Consider the following 12,417-nt stretch of genomic DNA (forward strand, 5'->3'; position numbering starts at 1 on the left):
TATTATTTTCCATGCCACACCTCTCCCACATACAATTAACAGACATAATACTGACCTTATATCCTTAATAACTTCCATCATAATTTTTACAAAACCAGACTAATTCTATGTGTGATGTGTGGCACAGCGAAAGAGACATAAACATGTAAGATAACAGTCGACTGCATAAAATTCGTTAAGTAAAAATAGATTCTTATGGTTTCAGAATATATAATAATGCAGTCAAAAATTCTCTCTCTCTCTATCTGCCTTCCTCCTTTCATCAATTCTTCTTTAGCAAGTTTCAGCTTTTTTTTTCACATTTGACGTCCGTAGACGCCGTATGGTCACTGCCGTACCTCACATGGTTTTTGGCAATAATATCTTCTGTTAGAATAAGTGGTAGGGTCGCAGATTCTCTTTCCACACAAAGTTTGTAGGACAATCACAAATATCCATGCCCATGGCCACTTGGCTGGAAAGCGAACACGCTAACCACTCGGCCAACCAGGCCAGCTATCTGTCAGGTGGTTTTCAGCGTGAAATTTTATTATTCCACTGTTTTTTAGTTACTAATAGTTAACTTGAAATTTCTGGTAACTTTATCATAATGATATTGCAGTGTTTCTCTAAAGCTTTTAAAATGGGCTTTTAAACAGAAAATAATCATCGGTTAAAACATATAAAGACCTTTACTCTTTATATTTTATATTTAGTCTTTAGTCATACATAGAATGTCCAGAATGCAAACTATAGTAAGCTGGCCTAGTTGGACGACTGGATAGTATCTATGCTTTTCGATCAACAGGTTATGAGTTCGAATCCTACTTTCATGAATATTGTGGAAATCATTAGATGATAGATCATTTTCATCTTTCGGTGCGAGACTGCCATTCTACTTATTGAAGACCTGAAGCGGCCTGAATGAAGTCTAGTCTGTTTAATTCTTCATAGTTTGGTGGAAGCTTTCTTCTTTTCGACCCATTTTATACACAACAAGTTAGTACAGCTTAATTATTTTTCGGAGGTCGTTATAGTGCTACATTGCTCTTAGATACATATATTTTTAGGTATTCCGTGAAGATCAGCATGTGATTGTTAAATTTTTGATCTCTCTCTCTCTCTCTCTCTCTCACACACACACACACACACACACACACACACACACACACACACACACACACACACACACACACACACACACACACACACACACACACACACACACACACACACACACACACACACACACACACACACACACACAGCATTAGCTTCAGTGAACCAAGACGAATCCTGTTAATTTAGCTTTTAATGACGTGCACCAAGCGCGATTGAATAAGGGACATCATTCATAACGGGCAAATAAAAAGGACAAAATATTGTCTTATTATCAACTAATATGCTAATCTGTGTAGTTCCAAAGCCTTCTCATTATAATAGCATATGCGTTATCTACACAGAATGAAAGCAGAAAAGAGATGTCAAGCAACGGAGCTCTCTCGGTGCTATCCCGTTGTATCGAAAGCCGAGTGCAACACGGAGAAGATCGGAAGTGCCGTATTTCCGGAGGTTTCGAGTGGTGATGAACAGCCCGTTCGTTAGGAGGCACAAATTAGTGATAGGTGGTGACAACTGTGGCCTCTAAATCCGTCACTTTATCATCAAGTGGCAGACAGATAGAGCCGTAACTGGATCACGAGATAGAAAATTTACGGAGATCACATTCCACGAGGAAAGGATACAGTTGCTTAAGATATATCCTTCTCCTCTTCGGTAATATTCAGAACCTTACATTTAGACTAATGACTGCACAAACAATAACTGAGAAACTTGAAGTAACCATTAAGAACATATTACAAGAGTTAGGTAATTACATAAGCATTCGGTCTCATGCGCGATAAATTATTTTAACTTATTAGTTATCATAAGTTTAGTAACAAGCAACTCTTTATAATATTTCCATCATAAAAAGGCTAATTTACCTCTGTATTATTAGTAACATTAATCAATAATTTATTGACGAATTCCAAAATTCCATTTCATTTTCATATCGTGAATCAACTGATTTAATTCTCTCTCACATCCTGGGACTTCTAGTGTTTTGCTGAAAACAGAAACTACAAAAATAAAGATTCGTTGCTTTTTGCATTCAAATTGCACTTTTTACACCACGTCACATTTGTAATATATTTGGTTATACGAACAGTCTATCCTTTACATATAATTTAGTGTATCTGTGTTGCCATCGAACCGTGCAGCACCATCGCTTAATATATAAAGATATTTAAATAAGTTTACATACCAACTATTTTAAATATCAGTTCTGTAAAATGAAATCAAATTGTAATTCATAATATTAACTAACTAAATTTTAACTGCAGTTTCAGAAAGCATCCATTTACTATAAAAAATTTTCATTCATTTTAGAATGAACTGCAGTTCATTCAATATTGATTTAATTTCAATCATATAAAAACGAGTTTACTGTTCAATTCATTTAGAAACAGGAATTTTACAAAATACGTTTTATCCGAAAATTAAGATGAGTGAACTTCTTACTAGAGTATACTGTACTAACATGATACATCTCTGATGCTTTTATCGACTGCTAAATTTTAACGGTTTTGACTTTTAATCAATCCTGTTATATTTTTACTTTGAATGTGATTTTCTTCTCATATTTCTACTATAGTAAACTGTAGTATATTTGACTAGTGAATATTGTAAAAGGATAGTGATATCTTGATAGCATAAAAATTGTTTTTAGAAAACACGGCTTGATTAACTGGATAAATAATTATTAATTACGTATTTTATATTCACTGGTGGAGTTTATCATCGTACGTTAGCATTTATTATTTGTTTATGTTCAACAGTCGACACACATCTTGTAATTACACTTACTGTACTGGTGTATGCAATTGTTAATTAAACAAATGTCTGCATAATTTCCCTTGATTTACTGATTTTATAGTTTGATTCTGTCTAGAATAAAAATTCCTCTTGCAATATCATCACGAAACATTAGAACTCTTTTGTTCATATTATTTACAATGTTTGCTAAATCTTATATATCATGAATTGATTAGTACTGATTTAATCATTTTATGTTAATCAGGTTTGCTCGTTTCTTCGAAATATTCAATTTAAAAACTGGAAATTTGTTACTAGCGAAATAGGATCAATTTAGAAAGTTAAAGGTATGGAATTGTATTATATTTATGAAAATTTGACAGCATTAATCTCATTTGATTACGTAGAGATTTTATTCTCTTTGAGTAATATCTCGATTAGTCTTAAGCAATACCACAGTCCTAACGGGTATGGCACTGCTTAAGAGGCATTGCTGTGATTAGAGTATTGATTAAGTCTAATAGTTCCCACCCATGAGAATTTGGAAAATAATAGCACTTTAGTATTATGGGCGAACTAAGTAACAGATAATTCGCAGAACGCTTCTTCAGAGACCAAATATTGTACTTTTTAAAGTCATTTCAAGAGTATATAGATATTAAAATATTTTTGCAAGTTGACTTAAATATTCCGCCTACAGTTTCATAAATGTAGTGAATGAGAAATAAGTTGCATGACTATATTTAATATAATTATGTGTAAACTGAACTTTTGTCCTTTTAAATGTCATTTTATTGTTTCTTTGTTATTATTCTCGTTTTGAAGTGTTTTAATGTTTCCTACGTTTTAATTTTTCAGCATCCATCACAAAACTAAGGCTGAAAGAAATTTTTTTGATAGTTTGCTTGTGAAGATTTATATGCATATTGAATATGTTATATCGCTTTTTTTCTTTTGTCGAATTTGGAAAGATTAATTACACAGAGATTAGAGAAATTATTCAAGCTGTTCTATTGCAAATGAGATCATGAACTGTTTTCTCCATTCTTATTCATTTTGTTTGTTGTAATCTTGATATTCTTTCGTGTTTTCGTTTCGCATTTTCTTTGTATTACCTTTCATACTTTTTAGTTTATCGATATAATGCTATTTCCTGTGCGTTTGTCTATATCAAAATTTCATTAAATTAACCAGCAGTAGACAGAAAGAACATATGTGTTTGTTTCATTTGTATACTAAACAGATCAACTGAGGAAAGGTGTTCTATATTTCAAAGATTAATCACAGGCCTGTGATTTATTTTTATCGAGAGTATTGATACAAGGAGCCTCCTTAGCTCAGTCGATATAGACGAAGTTCTTTGGACGGAAAGACGTGGGTTCGATTCGCGTTAGTAACGTGAGGAACCTTTATCTGGTCTCTTTCGACTAAACGCGAGTTAGCCGGTCTCATACGGATGTAGGGGGGTTCCTTTCACCCGGAAGTTAGGTTTTTCGTCCCCCAGAACAGGCTACCCGGCCTCGTGAATATACGCATCTATAGACATAGGACATACCGGAAGGCATAGGGCTAACGACCTTATCCTCGAGATACGGTTGCGGTTAGTAGTTTGAAAAAACCTAGACACCGTAAAAGGAAGAGGAGGATTAATAAGTAAGTATTGATACAAAAGAGGTGAAAAACATTAGTTCTCTTCATAGATATATGCAATCTATTTTCTAGCGATTGACACATTGCCTGTGATTTATTTTTATCACGATTATTAATACAAAAGAGGTAAAAAACATTAGTAATGAAAATAAGTAAAAACTTATTAAAAAAAACAGTAAGTGAAGAATTCACTGCAGTGCACAGCTACCACAATTACAGTTTACATTTTTCTGATGAATATCCATGGATGAACTAGAAATTTGTGATTCTCTTTATGTGACTTCTGCTTATCAGTAGTACATTCATACCGTAGGTGGTTTAAATTAAATATTAGCTTCTATTTTGTAAAAAAAAATATATATATATATATATATGTATATGTGTGTTTATTTATTTATTACATAGTCCAGTAACCCCTCCAGAGACCAAACATGCACTTTTCCAAGCCAATTCATGTCTTCCATAAGTGGAACGATGGTCTCAACGATGAAATTCACTTCCCACCTAAAGATAATGACAAACATACGAGTGCTCACAGCGGGATTCGAGCCTACAGCCTGTTGGTTGGAGAGAGAATAATACGCTAACTAGGCCATAAATGGTTTATTTGATTCTTTTTATTACTTTATTAAAATTTAAAATCTTTATTAGATTGTTTCGTGTTGTTTTTTTTTTGGAGGTATCTAAAAGGCGGAAAACATTACATACATAAAAGACGAAGTACTTTGTTATACATACTTGTGCACTTTATTTTGATTGAATATAAGTTTTGTGTTTTATTTTAATCATTGAAATTTTCTTTGTTAATACGGGATTTTTTATCGTTTATCTGTTTATCTCTTTATGGAATCAAAATAAAATAATATTAATAATATAAATTTTCAGTTATAGAACAAAAAATAATCCTTTCTATATAATTGTTTTTTAAGTTATAAAACGCATTGCAAATTTGAGACAAATGTTAAAAATAAAAATTGAAGTAAATCAGCTTAGTAAAGATAAATATTAGACAACCTAACAGACATTTCTTAATCGTCTCCTAATATATCCATTATATCATAAAGTCTGTTTTAGTTTACATGTACCCTTTCTAATTTAAGTGCTTTAGTTATGTTTTATTCTTCTGATTTTATTATTAACATTGTGCCTGAACAAATATGAAGCCAAAGTTTGTACTTAGTAACTGTAAATATTAGAATGGCTTGCACTTAATTGAAAAATTGAATTCATCTAGCGATGCTTCAATTAAAGTAAGTTCAACAATAGTAAACCAGAATGTGAATCTACTAAAACTGCTTAGTGGATTTAGTGTATGCACTCAAGGAATTAACCTCTGTTTAGTTTATGTCATTGTTTGAATCTCCTGTTGGGAATTTTTTATCCGGATTTCATGCATTACGTATCATGTCACTTCCCTTCCAACAGTATTAATTAACATGCAATGTCTAATTACTGAATTCGTTGAGTGAGAATAATAAAATTCAGTTATGCATAACGTTTTCTATAGCAAATAATAAACGGAATAGTACGCAGTTTTAAATATTAGTAGTGATAGTCGCTAACTGCTTAATCGAGACTCTCATTAGTAATGCTTTGGCATATAAAATATTATTTGAAAAAAAAAATGGGAAATTGTTATTTGGAAAAAATATATACAAATGTTAATTATAATGAAGAGCCAAAGGCTTCAATTCGGCGACATGAACTTATTTAAGTTAAAGGATATTATATCCCATATTGTTTCTTAGCCGAATAAGAAACTCAAAGAGTTTCATGCCGAATATAAAAACTATATAAAGTTCGGCGATTCCAAGCGTAAGTAAATACTTGGATAGAGCAGTAACTGACCCTTGACGGTAGTGCAAGCTGAGGCAACTCATAGAAAAGGTGGAGCAAGGCAAGCTCCGATCACTATTCTTGATATTTACCCATAATGTGAACTTAACTCCTAGGAGCTGTATTATTGTTCAACATTATGAAAGAAGGTCACTACCTAGACCGATTTCAACCTTTTTTGAGGTCTCATCAGTGAGTAGGTAGACCAAGAAACAATATGGGATATAATATCCCTTAACTTAAATAAGTTCATGTCGCCGAATCTAAGCCTTTGGCTCTTCATTATAATTAGTAATTTAATAGGACACCTCTTGGCAATTCTCATAGAAGGGATGTAAGTTCTGTTCGCTACAAACTTGGTATTAAGTTGGGTCTACCTACTCACTGATGAGACCTCAAAAAAGGTTGAAACCGGTCTGGGTAGTGACCTTCTCTCATAATGTGAAACAGCAATGCATCTCCTAGGAGCTTTTACATTATGAGAAACCGGGCTGGCAATGCTGTAGCCAATGAAGTTTAACTGAGGCTCGGCTATTGCTAATATGAGTTCGCTCTCTTAAGGTTTAGCCTTAAGAGAGCAATTTGAGTCTCCGGGGAAAGTGTTTTCCGGTACAGCCCGGCGAGGGGCTTTATCGGTGAATGCTTTTCTCCGGAATATGAGCGGTTCTGCTCGGTGGTGGGTGGAAGGCCATCATTGAGTGGAGCCAACGCTGAGATGGACGGTCTTTCGTCCACTATTGAGTGGCCTAGGGATCGTCCGAATTTTTTAGAGAAGGCTTTACTTATTCATAAGGTTGAAACCGGTCTGGGTAGTGACCTTCTCTCATAATGTTGAACAATAATACAGCTCCTAGGAGTTAAGTTTACATTATGGGTAAATATCAAGAATAGTGATAGGAGCTTGCTCCACCCTTTCTATGAGTTGCCTCAGCTTGCACTACCTTCAAGGGTCAATTGCTGCTCTATCCAGGTATTTGCTTACGCTTGGAATCGCCGAACTTTATATAGTTTTTATATTCAGCGTGAAACTCTTTGAGTTTCTTATTCGGCTAAGAAACAATATGGGATATAATATCCCTTAACTTAAATAAGTTCATGTCGCCGAATCTAAGCCTTTGGCTCTTCATTATAATTAGTAATTTAATAGGACACCTCTTGGCAATTCTCATAGAAGGGATGTAAGTTCTGTTCGCTACAAACTTGATATTAACTTGGTCTATCTACTCACTGATGAGTCCCCAATGAGGGTGGAAACCGGTGCGGGGCTGATCTGGCTTTGAGAGACTCCACTTGGAGGTAGGTTTTTGCCTGTCTCTGAGGGGGGCCACCGCTAAGATTATGGCTCTGCTTGGTGGTGGGGTGAGCCTGCCTGCCACTGAGTAGAGCCAATTCTGAGAAGTTCTTCTCGGTGACGGAGTGAGCCTGTCATCGAGTGGAACAACGCTGAGTTGGGCGATCTTTCTGGATCGTCTTAATTTTAGAGCCCGCTTCACCTATACATAAGGTTGAAACCGGTCTGGGTAGCTCCTAGGAATTAAATTCACATTATGGGTAAATATCAAGAATAGTGATTGGAGCTTGTTCCCCCTTTCTATGAGTTGCCTCAGCTTGCACTATCTTCAAGCGTCAGTTGCTGCTCTATACAGACATTCGCTTACGCTTGGAATCACCGAACTTTATATAGTTTTTATATTCGGCATGAAACTCGTTGAGTTTCTTATTCGGCTAAGAAACAATATGGGATATAATATCCTTTAACTTAAATATAAAAATATTATTTTAAACTAAAACTGTAACCTAATAAACTCGTAATATTTTATTTCTGAAAACGTGTAATGTTGAGTTACTATTTTCTGTCATGTTTTCATTTCACGTTTTTATGTAATTTCCTATAGGATACTTCTGTCTACTCCAAGGATGTATAATAATTTTGTCAGCATATATGCTGAAGTTACATGGCGATTTTCTGTTCGGAAAGGAAACTACTCTTGACGAAAGTAAGCTTCCTTACAAATGCAGTAGTAAAAGTATTATTTAATAAAATATTAGTGAACAGTAAAAAAGCACTCAGTTCTTCAAGGCTAATCATTATTTCAGCCATAGCCTACACTAATTCCCTTATTTTAAATTTTAGATTTTAAATTTTAATCTGTTTCGCTTGTAGATAAATATAGTCTCTCTCTCTCTCTCTCTCTCTCTGTGCATGCGCGCGCATATCCAACTGCACTGGAGTTGGATTCATACCAGCTCCAGTGTAGTTGGATATAGAAAATTCATATTTTACCTTCTGTGGAAAGGGGGAGTAAAAAGTTAAAGTTTTTGTGTGCTGCACAGTTAGTGTGGAGAACTCGATGGAGACATGAAGATAGATCCAGTAGTGTTCGGCACCTGTGTGCAAACCTTCAGTTGGCGCCCCTATACCCCTCCCCCAATAAAAAAATCACTTTATAAAAACGTATCAGTGAGTAAAAATGAAATACGAAATATATTAATTATAAGTGTATTGAACAAAAAAGCAGAAATTACAAAAACAATGTATTAAAAACAATAAACATACAAGAAGGGTACAAAAACGACAAAAATAATTTGGAAAAAAAATGAAGTAAATAAATAATGAAATAAATAAATAATAGTAACTTACAAGTATATAAAATAGGAACATAATAAACATTATTGGCTAAAGAAATAATTAAGTAAATATTTAAACAGAAAGAAAAATCACTTAGTGAATTGAACTTTTTTAGTTTTCATTAATGAAAATTCTCGAATAATATCATGTATATCAAGTTGATCCAAAATATCTGACTCTATTGATATAATGGCAAGATTTGAAAGTCTGTCTTGTAGCATTGTAGAGCGCAAGTAGTTTTTAATAATTTTATGTTTAGAAAAGGACCGTTCCGCAGATGCTACAGATACTGGTAATGACAAAAGAATTGAAGAGCAATTGGAAAGTTTGAATAAACTCTGATTAAGTCGTTTGAATAAATATACTGAATTATCTGATATATATCGTTTTTAAAATTAGAAATAAATGATTGACATCGTAAAATTTCTTAGCATAAATCGCCTGCGTCAATGTCTGAATGATTCTCGTTTGTTAATTTTTGTCGTAGCTTTTTACAAGATAGTAAATATTCTTTATTTTGTGAAGTATTTAACAAATACAAAAACTGAAATGAATTGATATGTTCTTTTAATAAAGTAAATCTTTCCTGCAAAGATTGTAATGTTTGATCTCTTATGCAGAGAAAAAAATTTACTTTAAATAAAATTTTAGAATCTACTATATTTTCATTTTCATGTTCGTAATCAAATTGTGTTGTCTTTTTACAACGCCTTGGTGGTTTACTACTACAAAATACAGGTTCTACGTCAAATTTTGCTGCAATTAATTTTGAGCTTTCTACAATTTCTTTGAAAGTTTCATCAGACCTATAATCATTTAAAAATTGATTTAGATCATTCAATGTATCTAAAGCAAGTCGGAGATTCATAGATGAAGACTGCAGTATTTTGCTGACAAAATTCACTTTATTCAAAATATCATACCAAATATTTGGCGCCTTTACTATCCTGGCGCCTGTGTGTGTTGCACACATGGCCGGCGCGCCCCTGGATATATCACGACTTTCGACTTTCATATTCCAGCAATATGACCGAGAATAACTGAATTCTCTGTTTCCTTCAGTGAGCAATGGTGAAAGTAAGAAAATATCCTTATAGCGGTGTCATTACCGAAAGTTCTTCAAGAATGTGACCATACTCTGATTTTCCAGCAATTGTTATACTGAGAAAATAAATTGAAATTAGATATTCCTTATCTGAGTTTATAGATTGTGCATAATAATTCTGAAATATCATTTTTTATTAGTTTTTGTTTAAGTAATTCGACTACTATTAAAAGGAATTAAAAGCTATAAATGCGATAAGTGTACACATGTGACCAACCGATAATATCTAAAAATTTATTTAGCAGATTATTCATCGTACATATTTCTCGTTATTAATTTTCTAAATTCGACTTCTTTTTTCTACTTTTATTCATTTTATACACACTTGTTCATTTTTTCAAATTTTCCTTTCATTCCATGTTAGCTGTTTTAATTTATTTTTCTCGACAGAAAGACTCCCATTCAGATTTTAAAAAATGCATTTTCTTTAAATTTGTCTATTTTATTTAGTTGACAAAGAAGCTTTCATTCTTCCCTTAGCAATGTAATTTATGCGCGTTTTTTGCTCTTTTTAACCTGATTTTTTGCTCACATTATGGCGCTTTGCTCCATCTCCGACGTTTTAACTTTTTTTAGTATTCATTACAAAAACTGCGCTGAGGTATTTTTTATCTCACTTTTTAAGCTCATCCTTTTCCGTTGGGTAATTAGTTTCCTCCTCATATTCTTAATTTTTGCTTTCGGATTTTAATTTCATCTCACAGGATATTTTCATATGCTAATTTTTTCCCCTATACATATCTTCTTTTTCCTGCTCCCCTCCCGACATTTAGTTTTCATCTTTAAATGGATTTTTTAAAAATTTTCTTCTGTTCTCTCTTTCAACATATCTTTAAGGGACGCTACACGGACGTTTACACTATTCATTTTCGATAATAATATTTTAAATTTAGTTTTTGTATCTTGTACTTAATTTCCTTTATTCCTGAGTAACTGCGATAAATTTCGCTCTTGAGTAAATAAAGTGCTTTTCATGTTTTATCTTCATCCATCTCAATGGCATCCTTTCTTTTATTCCTTATTGGACTCGTTTTCTTTTTCTTGTCTTATTCAATATTAACTTATCCTTTGGCATATTTACATACTTATTAATTAGCTTCTCTGATTAATTAGTTTTCCCAATCACAATTCTCGCCGCCATTTTAACTTTATAAGATCTCAAAAAAAAAAAAAAAAAAAACATTTTCCTTGTTTAGGTGGTTTCAGCCATATTGAATGTGTTTAATTATCTTTTGCACTTTTTTCCTAAATTCTAAATGTGAAAGAGAAGATACATCGCCATTTAAGAATTTCGCCTGCTCTTGCGATCTAGTACAACATTGGATAAACTGTAGTTTTTACATTCAGAAAATGCTGAAGCTTTCCCATTAGGTGAATAGCTAAACAGCAACAACAAAAAGGTATGTTACTAAGGTAAGATATGACGAAAGAAACTATATGTCTTTTACTCGAACATTTTGCATAATGTTGTGGAGAGCAAAATAGCGTTATCTTGAAGCATCTAATTCTTTAATATTTTATGTTTATTTAATGGCCATTTAATTTGTTGTGGCCAATTATTAAAATTTGTCCACCAATTTATTAAAATAATTTATTTAATGAAGAAGTGAAGTAAGACCAAATTGGGCAAAAAAATTTCTGATATGTAACATAAACCACAAGTTTGCATTTTTTATTGTTGTTGCTTTAATGCTATTTAGCATTAAAGTTCTGCACTCATCGATGATTAGCTGACAAAATTATTTGAACTCCGATAAAATTAGCCCGTTGTCTTCTCAAAACTATCTTGTTCTTTCCAGATACTATTTAAGTCCGCTTGACCAACATGTCGATTTCGAGTGGATGGCGTCTCTGTTCTCCAGTCAACAGACTGCACGTTTGACTCTCACTGTATCATGGATGTTTCTAAAAAAAGTCAGCTATATACAGTTTTAATAAGTGCGAAACCACCATCCTGATTATTGGAGATCTGAACTCGGCTGAAAATGTGCCATGTTTGATCTATTGAGCAGGAAAATTTTATTATCTAATCCTTGGGTCATCTGTCGTTCTAAAATGCATGATAGGTTTACAGCCTACCGTGAATGCATTTCATATATAAAATGCTTTTGATCTTATGAAAAGAAAGATGAAATATTGGAAAAAAATTGGACAACCCAAAACGAGGATGCTTGATATTTCCCTAATCGAAAATATAGTGTGTTGATGTTCCTCTGTAGAATCGACATGGCGTTTTGGAAGTAAGCGTGCAAAGGTATGGAAACGATTCTTGGCGGGAAAATTTTGGAAATTTTTAATCAGTTAAAAACAAAGGACTTCTGATTAAAGGAAAGATTAGGAATAATAGTTATCAACTAAATCT

General features: G+C 33.1%; 1 pseudogene; it reads left to right on the plus strand.

Annotated features, from left to right (window-relative positions):
• Positions 1–6,805: 6,805 nt before the first annotated feature.
• LOC150098220 (U4 spliceosomal RNA) lies at positions 6,806–6,918 on the plus strand (annotated as a pseudogene).
• The last annotated feature ends 5,499 nt before the right edge of the window (positions 6,919–12,417 follow it).

Source organism: Typopeltis vanoorti, chromosome 16, assembly GCF_054136105.1.
Source record: "Typopeltis vanoorti isolate ZY-2024b chromosome 16, IOZ_Tvanoo_1.0, whole genome shotgun sequence".
NCBI lineage: Eukaryota > Metazoa > Arthropoda > Arachnida > Uropygi > Thelyphonidae > Typopeltis > Typopeltis vanoorti.